The following is an 11,732-nucleotide window of genomic DNA, read 5'->3' on the forward strand; positions in this document are numbered from 1 at the left end:
AGGAATTCTGTGATCAGTATATATGCATGAAGTGTGATTATACACATGAATACACTCCCGCACCTTTTCTCTTCAGCAAAGGCCCTATTTCTCTTAATTCTGGGAACCACTCGGACTTTGTCTAGAGGAGACACTATATTTTATCGCCAAGTGTGGATTTTCCAAAAGATTTCCTAGGTTATTTATTTGGAACTCATACTATATATATACATATAAATCAAGATAAACTTCAGCCTTAGGGGAAACTGAGAAAAGGGTAATACCAAACAATTAATGAGGTTAAGACATTTCATGATATATTGAACTATTAATCATTACACATTCACAATTAGGAATATTCATCTACACATGTCAACTCTCTCCAATTCAATGTAATCCAACCTGTCAGTTTTGTCACATTTATTCATATATTCCTTTTTTTACTTAAATTTAGTGGACTGCTTTACTCCAGCACCAAAGATAAAACAAAACCCATTCTAAAAGAAATAATCAATTATTATACTTTAGGAAAGATAAAACAATTAAACAATAAACAATATAGAATTATCCGATATAACTAAATCATCTCTTATAGGAACGAAATATTTGTAACAAACAAGCAAGTAGTGTAAAATATTTATGCCCTTATAGACGATCTGAGTTGACAGTAATTTTGACTACATAGCCAAAGGCTAATTAAAATTGAGGTATACATAGGTGGTAACATATGTATAAAGTCCTAATGAGTGAGGTATGCAAAAGGGTGGTTTATAGACGAAATTTTGGGTCATTCTAACTTCACATCCCTTGTGCTCATTAAAACAGACTCACATCCACACGTGCACAAACATATACACTCTCTCAGTGTCATATACACACGTGCGCAAACGCACACACACACACGCACGGTTTTAAGGCTGAAATAATCTACATTATTACTTCCTCAAGGAATCTCACATATAGAATGACAACACCAGGGCACTTGATTTCAAAATTTATTTCATGGAAGGGTAATCTACAAATCCTGGATAAAATATCAGTGATTAGATTGATACTATGACTACACTGTGTTCAACATTACTTCATTATTCATCTTGTTATTGCTGCAGTATAATTTTAAACAATTTAAATGAAATCGAGATCTAGGAACATTTAATGTAACCGACCTGTATGTACTTAGTACCACTGTCGTTACCACAAGATGGCGGTAATAAAACATAGTGTTGTGAACGTTGTATAATTGTATCTTAGACGCTTCATGTATTGTTTGTACCCGTTTTATTCATTATATTCTGTGATTATGCTCATCATCTTGAGGGAAATTTGTAGACTCCCACGAAACAGCAGTTTATGTCTGTTTCTAGAGCAAAATATTACTAAGGCATTATTATTAGGTCTGCTACTATCACTGCTGTTATAAATGTTGTTTATGTGACAAGAATGAATAAAATACATCTCAATCCTGTTTTTATGCGAACCTTATCATTCACATACATATAAGATAATAATAATGATAAGATACACATCATTTCACTTTGAAATACTCATAATGAATTATCATTGGATTCCATGATTGCTCATGCCGCAATCATTGCAATCTAGCAGAAGTTGATTAAATAAATAAATAAATAAAATCGTGTTTTTGGTAACCCAACCTTTTCGGGATCTCCATAGAAAATGATTCGGACCAAGCATGTGTACACGATTCCTTTCAAAGCACTACTGAAGTCCGGGCTAAAATAATACAAGATAATTTTCATTGTTCTTTTGAAATTGCAACTTATAGTATATATCTCGTAACTTGTTTCTTTCTTTCTGGCTAAATAGCTCATTGGAATTATTGGAATGTTGGCTGTATGTTCATAATGTGTAGATACAAAATACGGGATGACAGCTTGCTTTATCAATAGTAACATACCACCGTCTACCGTCTATCACACGATTATTTCCATTTTTTTTACATACATTTACCTTTACACTCACCGTAAATGGGGAAAAGGTAATTTGTTAATTATTATGATTATAAATATGAATGATTTTCTGATTATAATTTAGTTTCATCCCATTTGTTACAACGGATATTCTTGGTGTGACATGCTGTCTGTTTTATTTTACTTCTAAATTATCCTCTGTGTGCAAGGATTGGCCGGGGATACCATCCACTGGCGGCGGGGGATTTGAACGCGGGTCAGCAAGATTGCTTGACGAGAAAGAGAGAGAGAGAGAGAGAGAGAGAAGAGAGAGAGAGAGAGAGAGAGAGAGAGAGAGAGAGAGAGAGAGAGGGAGAGAGAGAGATATATTGCTAGACGAGAAGGAGAAAGAGAGAGAGAGAGCGGGGGGGGGGGGGGGGGGGGGGTTGCTAGACGAGAATGAGAGAGAGAGAAAGAGAGAGGTTGCTAGACGAGAAGGAGAGAGAGAGAGAGGCAGGGGAGAGCGAGAAAGATAGATAGACAGAGATATAGAGAAGGGGTAAGAGAAAGAGATAGAGAGAGAAAGAGAAAAACTGAAAAGAGAGGGAGGGAGAGAGAGAGAGAGAAAGAAAAAGAGAGAGGGAAAGAGAGCGAAGGAGGGAGGAAGAGAGAGAGAGAAAGTAAAAGAGTAAGGGAAAGAGAGAAAAGGAGGGAGGAAGAGAGAGAGAGAATGAGAGGGAGAGATTGAACGAGAGAGAAGAGGTAAAGGGAGAGAAAATGTCGCTCTCCCCTTTTCTCCCTTTCTCTATCCCTCTCTCTTTCTCTGTCTCTCCCACACTGTCCACCTCCCCTCTCTCTCTTTCTGCCTCTCATTGTTTCCCTCTTCCTTTCTTTTTTTCCATTCTTCCCTCTCTATCTTATTCACTTTTCTCCCTTCCACTTTTTTCTTTTCTTTCCTTCTCTCCAGTTCTCTCCCTCTATCACTCTCTCACTCTTTCTCCTACCCTTCTCCCTTTCTCTCATTCCCTCCTTCAATAACTCCCTCCTCCTCTCTCTCTTTTCTTCTTCCATCTCTCTAGGAATCTATCTATGTCTTTCCCTTAGGTTTAGGTTAGGCTAGGTTAAATTAACTTTCTTAGAGTTGTTTACGGTTAGGTTAGGTTAGGTTAGGATTAGTTTTGGTTAGGATAGGTTATGTTTAGCTAGATTTAGGTTAGGTTAGGTTAAAGTAGTTAGGTTACGTTTAGTTAAGATTAGGCTATGATAAGTTATGTTTATGTTAGATGAGGCTAGGTTGAAGTTAGGATTAAGATAGGTTAGGTAGGTTAAGTTTGGTTAGGTTTGATTTATGTTGGGTTAGGTCTAGTTTAGGATAATTTATTCTAGGTTTAGCCAGGTTTAAGTTAGATTAGGCTAAACTAGGTTAGGTTTAGGTTCGGTTATGTTAGTTTGGGTTAGTGTAGGTTTTAACATAAGTTACATTTAGGGTAGGTTAGGTTGAAGTAAATTAGGTTTTGGTTCAGTTAGGTTAGGTTAGGTTATATTAGATTGGGCTACACTCAGGTTAGGTTAACGTTTGCTTAGGTTAGGTTAGATAGGTTAAGTAGAAGTTAGGTCGGGTTAGGTTAGATAGGTTTAGTTAGATAGCTTAGGTTAGGTTAGATATTTTTTCTCCTTTCTAAGAGGTCTCTCTCTTTCTTTCTCTCTTCCTCTCTCTCTCTCTTTTATGTCCTCTCTCTTTCTCTCTCTTTCCCTCTCTCTCTCTCTCTTCCTCTCTCCCCCCCCCCCCACACTTTCTCTGTGTTTCTCTTTCTGTCTGTCCTTTTATCTCTTTCTTTATCTCTCCTTCTTCCGCTCTCTTTCTCTCTCTCCCTCTTCCTTTCTTTCTCTCAGGTTAGGTTAGGATAAGTTATGTAGTTGTGGTTAGGTTAGAAATGCTTTAGGTCAGGTTTGAATGGTTAGGTCAAGTTAGCTTTTTAAGTTCAGAATCATTAGGTTTCGTTAGATTAGTTTAGAATACATATGTTTAGATTAGGTTAGATTAAACTAGGTTTAGGTAGGCTAAATTTACGTTAGGTTTAGGTTAGGGTAGGCTAAATTAGGTTAGGTTTAGGAAGATTAAGTTAGGTTTAGCTAGGTTTAAGTTAGATAAAGCTAAATTAGTTTAGTTAGGTTTGTTTATGGTTAGGTTAGGCTAGGTTAAATTAAGGTTAGGGTTAAATTAGTTATGTTAGGTTATATTAGTTAGGTTAGTATAAGTTATGTTTATGTTAGGTTAGACTAGGTTGTGGTTAGTCTTCGGATAGGTTAGGCTAGGTTTGGATAGGTTAGGTTTATGTTAGGTTATGTCTCGATTAGGATAGTTTATTCTAGGTTTAGCCAGGTTTAGGTTAGATTAGGTTAAATTAGGTTAGGTTAGGTTCGGTTATGTCAGGTTAGGGTATATTAGGTTAGGCACATTTAGGTTAGGGTATATTAGCTTAGGCACATTTAGGTTAGGTTAACGTTAGGTTAGATTAGATAGGTTAAGTAGTATCGTTTAGATTAGTTTAGATTAATTAATTTTGACTTATAATAATTGTCATAACTATCATGACTACAATATACAATTTCTGTGTATGTTTATTTCCCTAATGTGTTAATCAAATATTATCAATATTATATACGGATAGTCGTTAATAATCAAGTTTCCCAATATAATAATATTTACAATTCCTTACAAAGTATAGATCTGTCCGGAAGGAGATATTGATATATAAACATGATTCTGTCATTAAAATTAACGGAGAAAGAGAAGAAACGGCATCAGCATTACTTTTTAAAAAGTGACATTTAGGATGCTCACGAAATAAAAAGATGGCTCAGAATAATTATTTTCTGAAGAACGTAAATAATTACCCAATGTCCGTTATTAGGTGTTGCATTACGCCTAACATAACATAACAAATCTAACCTAATGCAAATCGGAGAAAAATTTTGCCATTTATATTTTCTGACAAACGTAAATGAATTTAAATATCATCGCTAACCCATCCTAAACTTAAACTAAACTAACTTAACCTAACCTAGCCTACAAAACCTAACTTAACTTAACCTAACCTAACTTAACTAATACCAAACCTAAACTAATAAATCTAACCTAACCAAATCTATCCTAAACCTAACCTAACCTAAACCTAAGCCTAACCTAACCTAATCCTAAGCCTAAGCTAACTTAACCTAACCTAATCTAATATGACCTAACCTAATCTAACCTAACTTAAAGCCAAACTTGGCTAAGCTTAACTATTCCAACTAAGCTAACCTACCCAAATCTAACCAAACCTACCTAACTTGACCTAAACTTACCTGACCTACCTAATATTATAGAAAAAGTCATCTGCGGTTATATAAATAAGCCTTCGAGAGATTCTGCACACAAGAAAATATCCAAATTAATTTGGGATATAAATAGTAATACAGAAATAAAGAAAATATCAGACGTATATGAGAGTAATTAATGTGTTGGAGAATAATGTATCTTTAAATATATTGTTATGGCTACATTATAAATAAATGGGAGCTGATGATTAGTTTAGTATAAATATATAGATACACACACACACACACACACACACACACATATATATATATATATATATATATATATATATGTAAAATAAGAAATTGCATTAGCATTTAATTATAAGAGTATTTCCAGCACTATTATGGACTCTGGTTCAGATAACTAACGCATAACAGAGCGATTATACTTCATGACTGATTTTTTTAGGATTTTTTTTTCCCCCTAAGTATAATAGCATAAGTCCAGGCCACTATATATGGAAGTTATTCTTATCGATAGGTATTCTTATCGTATTATCATGATTCTAACCAATAGCATCCAGCGCTTTCTCGACCCCATAGTACATTTCTACAAAGAAAGTGAAGTAATAGGAAGATTTATGCTAGATGATAAATAAAGTGTACAAAGGTCCTGGAATACTGTGTCACTGTTCGAACATCTCTGTTATAAGATTGGAAGGATTGTACATGCAAGAAAATACCCAAACTAATTTAGAATAACAAAAGTAATAATATAGAAATACAGACGGTATCATAGTTACATTCTTCCTAAGAGGCAGGAGGAAGACAGCATTGTAAAAATGGACTTTGGGTATGCCAGTGATAAATATTTTCTGAAATGTTTGTTAAGTTGATAGTAATTATCTGGTACTGAAGTCGTAATCTATACCCCCCCCCCCCCTGCAACAAAAAAACAAAAAACAAAAAAAAAAACTGTGATGACTATTTCCGAAATATTTGTTGATAGTAATCATTTGCTACTGTATAACCGGTGTTGATAAAAAAAAAATATATATATATATATATTTATTTATCTATCTATATATGTGTATATACACACACACACACACACACACACACACATATATATATATATATATATATATATATATATATATATATATATATATATATATACACACACATATATATATATATATATATATATATATATATATACATATATATATATATATATATATATATATATATATATATATATATATATATATATATATGTTTGTGTGTGTATGTGTGTGTGTATACATACACACTTTTGTATATTTATTGTTATGTGGATATATATATATATATATATATATATTTATACATATATATATATATATATATATATATATATATATATATATATATATATATAAAGGAAACACCATCAGTATTTACTTTTAAATGTATTTATGCATGTATTAGAATTCTGAGTATTTAACGCAGGATGGCACAAGATTACAAGAATTATATTATTAGTAGAGACGACTATATGTAGTTATTGATATCGACAAGGTTTATTACCCAAGAGCAAATTAGAAATTGGAAATATAGGCTAATTCATGAATCAAGTGTACTAAGATTAGGTTTAGATTAGGTTAGCTTAGTTTAATTTAGGTTAGGTTAGATTAATTAAGATAGGCTAAGTTAGGTTACGTTACGCTAGAAAAAGTTTGATTAGGTTTGGTTCAATTATATTTATCAGTTTAGGTTAGCTTTCATTTAGGTTCGGGTAGGTTAGGTTATATTTATTAGTTTAGGGTAGGGCAGGTTAGATAATTTAGGTTAGGTGTAGGGAAACACCTAATAATTAGTAATTATCTACTTTAATTAGCAAAATCTTGCCTTAGTTGGCGTTAATTATCCTGAGTCATTTTTCTATTTCACCAGGGTCCTTAATACTGCTGGAAGTACTTTACAAAACGTAAGTGCTGATGCGGTTTCTTCTATTTCTTTTATATCTTAATTAAAGTTTACATGGTTGTACATCTATAGCAGTCCTCTCAAACAGATATATACTTCTGTAAGGAATATATAATGTCAATAATATTTGGTTAACATTTAATATCATTATCCTTATTACTATTTTTATTATTTTGTATTATGGAAATAAACACAGAAGGTGTGTAATGTCCGACTGTTATGATAATCAATGAAACGTTAGAACGGAAAATAGTTAAACCCTAGAATCATTTTACACAAATACTGATCGTGCTTTTTAGGTGAATATGTCTCGTTAAATTAAAGATAATCCAGTTTATAAGCTAAAAAAAAAGAGGCAAATATTTATTGCAATTCTACACATTGCTAGATGTTTAGAGCTTCCTTACACCTAACTTTGTATCAAAATGCGTTTTTCTAAAGGTCCTAAAATTAATGCTGCTAGATATCAAATGTTTCTTTTTACATGACCTAACCTAAACTAGACCTAACCTAATCTAGATCTAACCTAACCCAACCTAACTTAACATAATCTAATTTAGATCTATCCTATCCTAAACCTTCCTGAACCTAACCTACCTAAAGCAACGATTCTAACTTCAACTGACCTAACGATTCTAACCTAAGCGTAACCTAAATTAACCCATATCTAAACTAGCCTAAAACTAACCTAAACCAGCTGATACCTAACCTAACCTAAAATAACGATTCTTCCCTAGCTTAACATTTCTAACTTTACGATTCTAACCCAACCATTCTATCTTAAACATAGCCTAAACTAACATAACCAATACCTAACCTAACCTAAACCTGACCTAACCTAACCCAATCTAAACATCATTACCTTACCCATCCTGAACCTAACCTAACTGTAACCTAACCATAATCTAATCTACCAAACCAAACATACCTATCTAATTGTAACCTAACCTAACCTAAATTTTCTTCCCTAAAACTAACCTAACCTAAAACCAAATCGAACTTAGACTTAACCTAACTTACCTAATTTACATCTGACTTAACCTAATCTAATGATTCGAACCTTACGTAACCATTTTTAACTAACCTAACTTAAGCCTAACCCAACCCATTCTAAATATACGTTACCCTACCTAACCAATATGTAACTTAAACTAGCCTAGTCCAAATCTAACCTAACCTAAACCTTGCCTAACTCAAACCTAGCCTACCCTAACATAAACACAACCATTCAAACTCAGTCTAACCATTCTAACTTAACATACCTAAATTATCTAACCCTAACCTAACCTAACCTAACCAAACCCAAGAGAGAGAGAAAGAAAGAGAGAGATATAGAGAAGAAGATAAAAAGCGAAAGAGAGAATGATAGAGATAGAGAGGAAGAGAGACAGATAGAGAGATGGCTTGAGTTAAGCCACCTATACGTAAAAGGCTAGACGAGAATCGGTATGGATTAAGCAAGTTTTTCGTATTTGATTTGTAGTTCTGTTTACTTGATGTTCGGAATATTCTTGAAACGAAGTAATAAGAAATGTAAAATCTAATCTATCTATCTCTCTATATACATATAAACATATACATACGTATTTATATGTATGTATATATACATACGTATATGAATATATATATTTAAATATATACATACGTATATGAATATATATGTAAATATATACCTATATATACATATATATGTATATATATACATATATATACATATATAAACATATATATATATATATATATATATATATATATATATATATATATATACCTATATATACATACGTATATGAATATATATATATATATATATATATATATATATATATATATATATATATATATATATATATATATATATATATATATATATATATATATATATATATATATATATATATATATATATATACATATACATATGTAAATATATACCTATATATACATATATATGTATATATATATATACATATATATATACATATATAAACATATATATATACCTATATATACATATATGCATATATATACAAACATTATGAATATATATATATATATATATATATATATATATATATATATATATATATATGTTGGAATAATCAAAAATGGTTATTAGTATAAGGATACTTTTATCTCATTTATTAATGATATACCTCATATTACCTAAACTAAGGTAAAAATACATTTTATTAAGTTACCCATGTAATAGTATGTTTTTTGTACGCCATCTTAAAAATCCTTAATGTAAACAACCCTCGGGTGTACTGCGTAGATCCTCCTCAATACAGAGTTAAGCGCATCAACTCTTGTGTTTCAATAATCCCCACAACGAGTCATATATATGCATTAACCATTCAAACTGGCTTAATACACGCAGGGAAGATGAATTCTTCTGCCATATCAACAGGTTATGGGCCCAGATTTAAGACATTTGATGGTAATGCAAACAATTATGACTTGTGGGAAGAACATTTTCAAGGTGTGTTGTATGTTATGAAACTACATCTTGCATTTGATAAGCATGCTTCTGAACGCCCAGATGGTTATAATCTGGAGGATGCCACAAGGACAATCTACAGTTATTTGACTTGCTACTTTGACAGAATGTCACTTGGCATGATAAAACGTGAAGCAAGAGGAGATGGCGTGAAAGCTTTAGCAGTGCTACGAAAGCATTACATGAGAGAAACACACCACAGATTATATGCTTTATGGGGGTCATTTATAAACAAAAGAATGGAAGATGGCAGTGTTACAGAGTATCTATCATCCATGGAGGAAATAGTATCAGCACTAAGAGAATCAGGTGAGAGTGTTAGTGATCGTCCCTTAGTGACAAGTACACTGAAAGGACTTCCACCAAAGTACAACAAATTTGTAGATGTTGCTAATCAACGTGACCCACCATATGAGTACACTGGATTAAAGACAGCCATATTGAGCTATGAAGATCGCCTCAGAGAAAATTCTGGTACAGAAAGAGTGATGGTAGCCCATGGCAACAGTACATTTAAACAGAAGAGATGCTTTAAGTGTGGTGAACCAGGCCATTTTGCATCAAAATGTAATAAACGTGGTGAGTTTAAAGGAGTAAACAAATATCAGAATAATAAGAAATGGTGTGAATTTCATCAGTCAAGAACTCACAATACCAGTGAATGTAGGACAAAGAACCCCAGGAAGAATAACTCAGTAAATTCTGCAAATGACACAAGCGAAGAACAAAATTATGAATATTCTTTCCATATTACACATTCATGAAGGTTACGACCTGTTGAAGGGACCTCGGAGTTGTGTGACATTGGAAAACAGAATATATCAAGCTTAGAAGCAGATGAAAGTTTACTGATGATTGACAGTGGTTGCACTTCACATATAGAGATAAATGAACCAAAATTTGTGAGATTCCAAGAGTCTTTTGATCCACAAAACCATTACATAGAACTGGCAGATGGCCAAAGGCAACAAGGAACTGTACAGGGAGTTGGTGATGTCAAGGACTTTATCCAAGATCGAGACGGCAACTCAAGGAGTATTGTGTTAAAAGATGCACTATACATACCAGGATTTAAGCAAGACATCATGTCAGTATGGAAAGCCATTAAGAGTGGACACAGCATTACTTTTTCCCCTAATGGCAGTTCACTAACCACCAAGGATGGTAGAATATTTGACATTGTAGAGAAAAACAAATTGTTCTACTTACGTAGAGGTAAGCTACACACAAACTCTCAAATGGATAAACTCAATAAGATCCATTCAGGAGAAGCAAAGCACACCCTAGAGCATTGGCATAAAATTCTAGGACACTGTAATGTAGCTGATGTGCAAAAGCTTGAAGCAACTGTTGACGGAATGCACATTTTGAGTAAAAACAAGTTCAGCTGTACCACATGTGCTCTTGGTAAGATGACACAGTATAGAAATAGAGAGCCTGACAAAAAGGCTAAACAGTCTTTAGATTTAGTACACTGTGATGTAGTAGGACCTATTGATCCAGCAGCTAAAGGAGGTTACAGGTACAGTGTCTCTTTCATAGATGACTATTCAGGAGCTCTTAGAATCTACCTCATTAAGAATAAGGGTGATACAGTGCATGCTATGAAGAGATATCTTGCAGAAACAACACCATATGGCAGTATAAAACGCCTGAGATGTGACCACGGAACAGAATTTACAAATAAGGAATTCAGAACACTCCTTATAGAGAATAAGATTAAACAAGAGTTTTCTGCACCCTACTCTCCACATCAAAACGGAACAGTTGAGAGATCACACAAATCAATTTTTGATATGGCTTGATGTTTACTGATTGAGTCCAAATTACCCAAAGATATGTGGGGCTATGCTGTGAAGGCTGCTTGTTACATCAGGAATAGGTGTTATAATCCCAGAACTCGGAAGACTCCAGTGGAAATGCATACTGGAAGACGGCCAAACATCAGCAAAATGAATATATTTGGAGTAAGATGTTTCGCATATGAACAAGAGAAGAAGAAACTTGATCCCAGGAGTAAGGAAGGAATATTTGTGGGCTATGATGACCAGAGCCCAGCCTACTTAATT

General features: G+C 33.1%; 1 protein-coding gene across 1 annotated transcript in view; it reads left to right on the top strand.

Moving 5' to 3' along the window:
- Positions 1-1,439, top strand: part of LOC125029807 — a 17,569-nt gene extending 16,130 nt beyond the window's left edge. Inside the window, exon 5 of the mRNA XM_047619970.1 lies at positions 1-1,439. This exon is cut by the window's left edge and continues 140 nt beyond it. The gene's annotated coding sequence lies outside the window, so the exon portion shown is untranslated.
- Positions 1,440-11,732: the final 10,293 nt, after the last annotated feature.

This window comes from Penaeus chinensis, chromosome 10 (assembly GCF_019202785.1).
Source record: "Penaeus chinensis breed Huanghai No. 1 chromosome 10, ASM1920278v2, whole genome shotgun sequence".
Taxonomy (NCBI): Eukaryota; Metazoa; Arthropoda; class Malacostraca; order Decapoda; family Penaeidae; genus Penaeus; species Penaeus chinensis.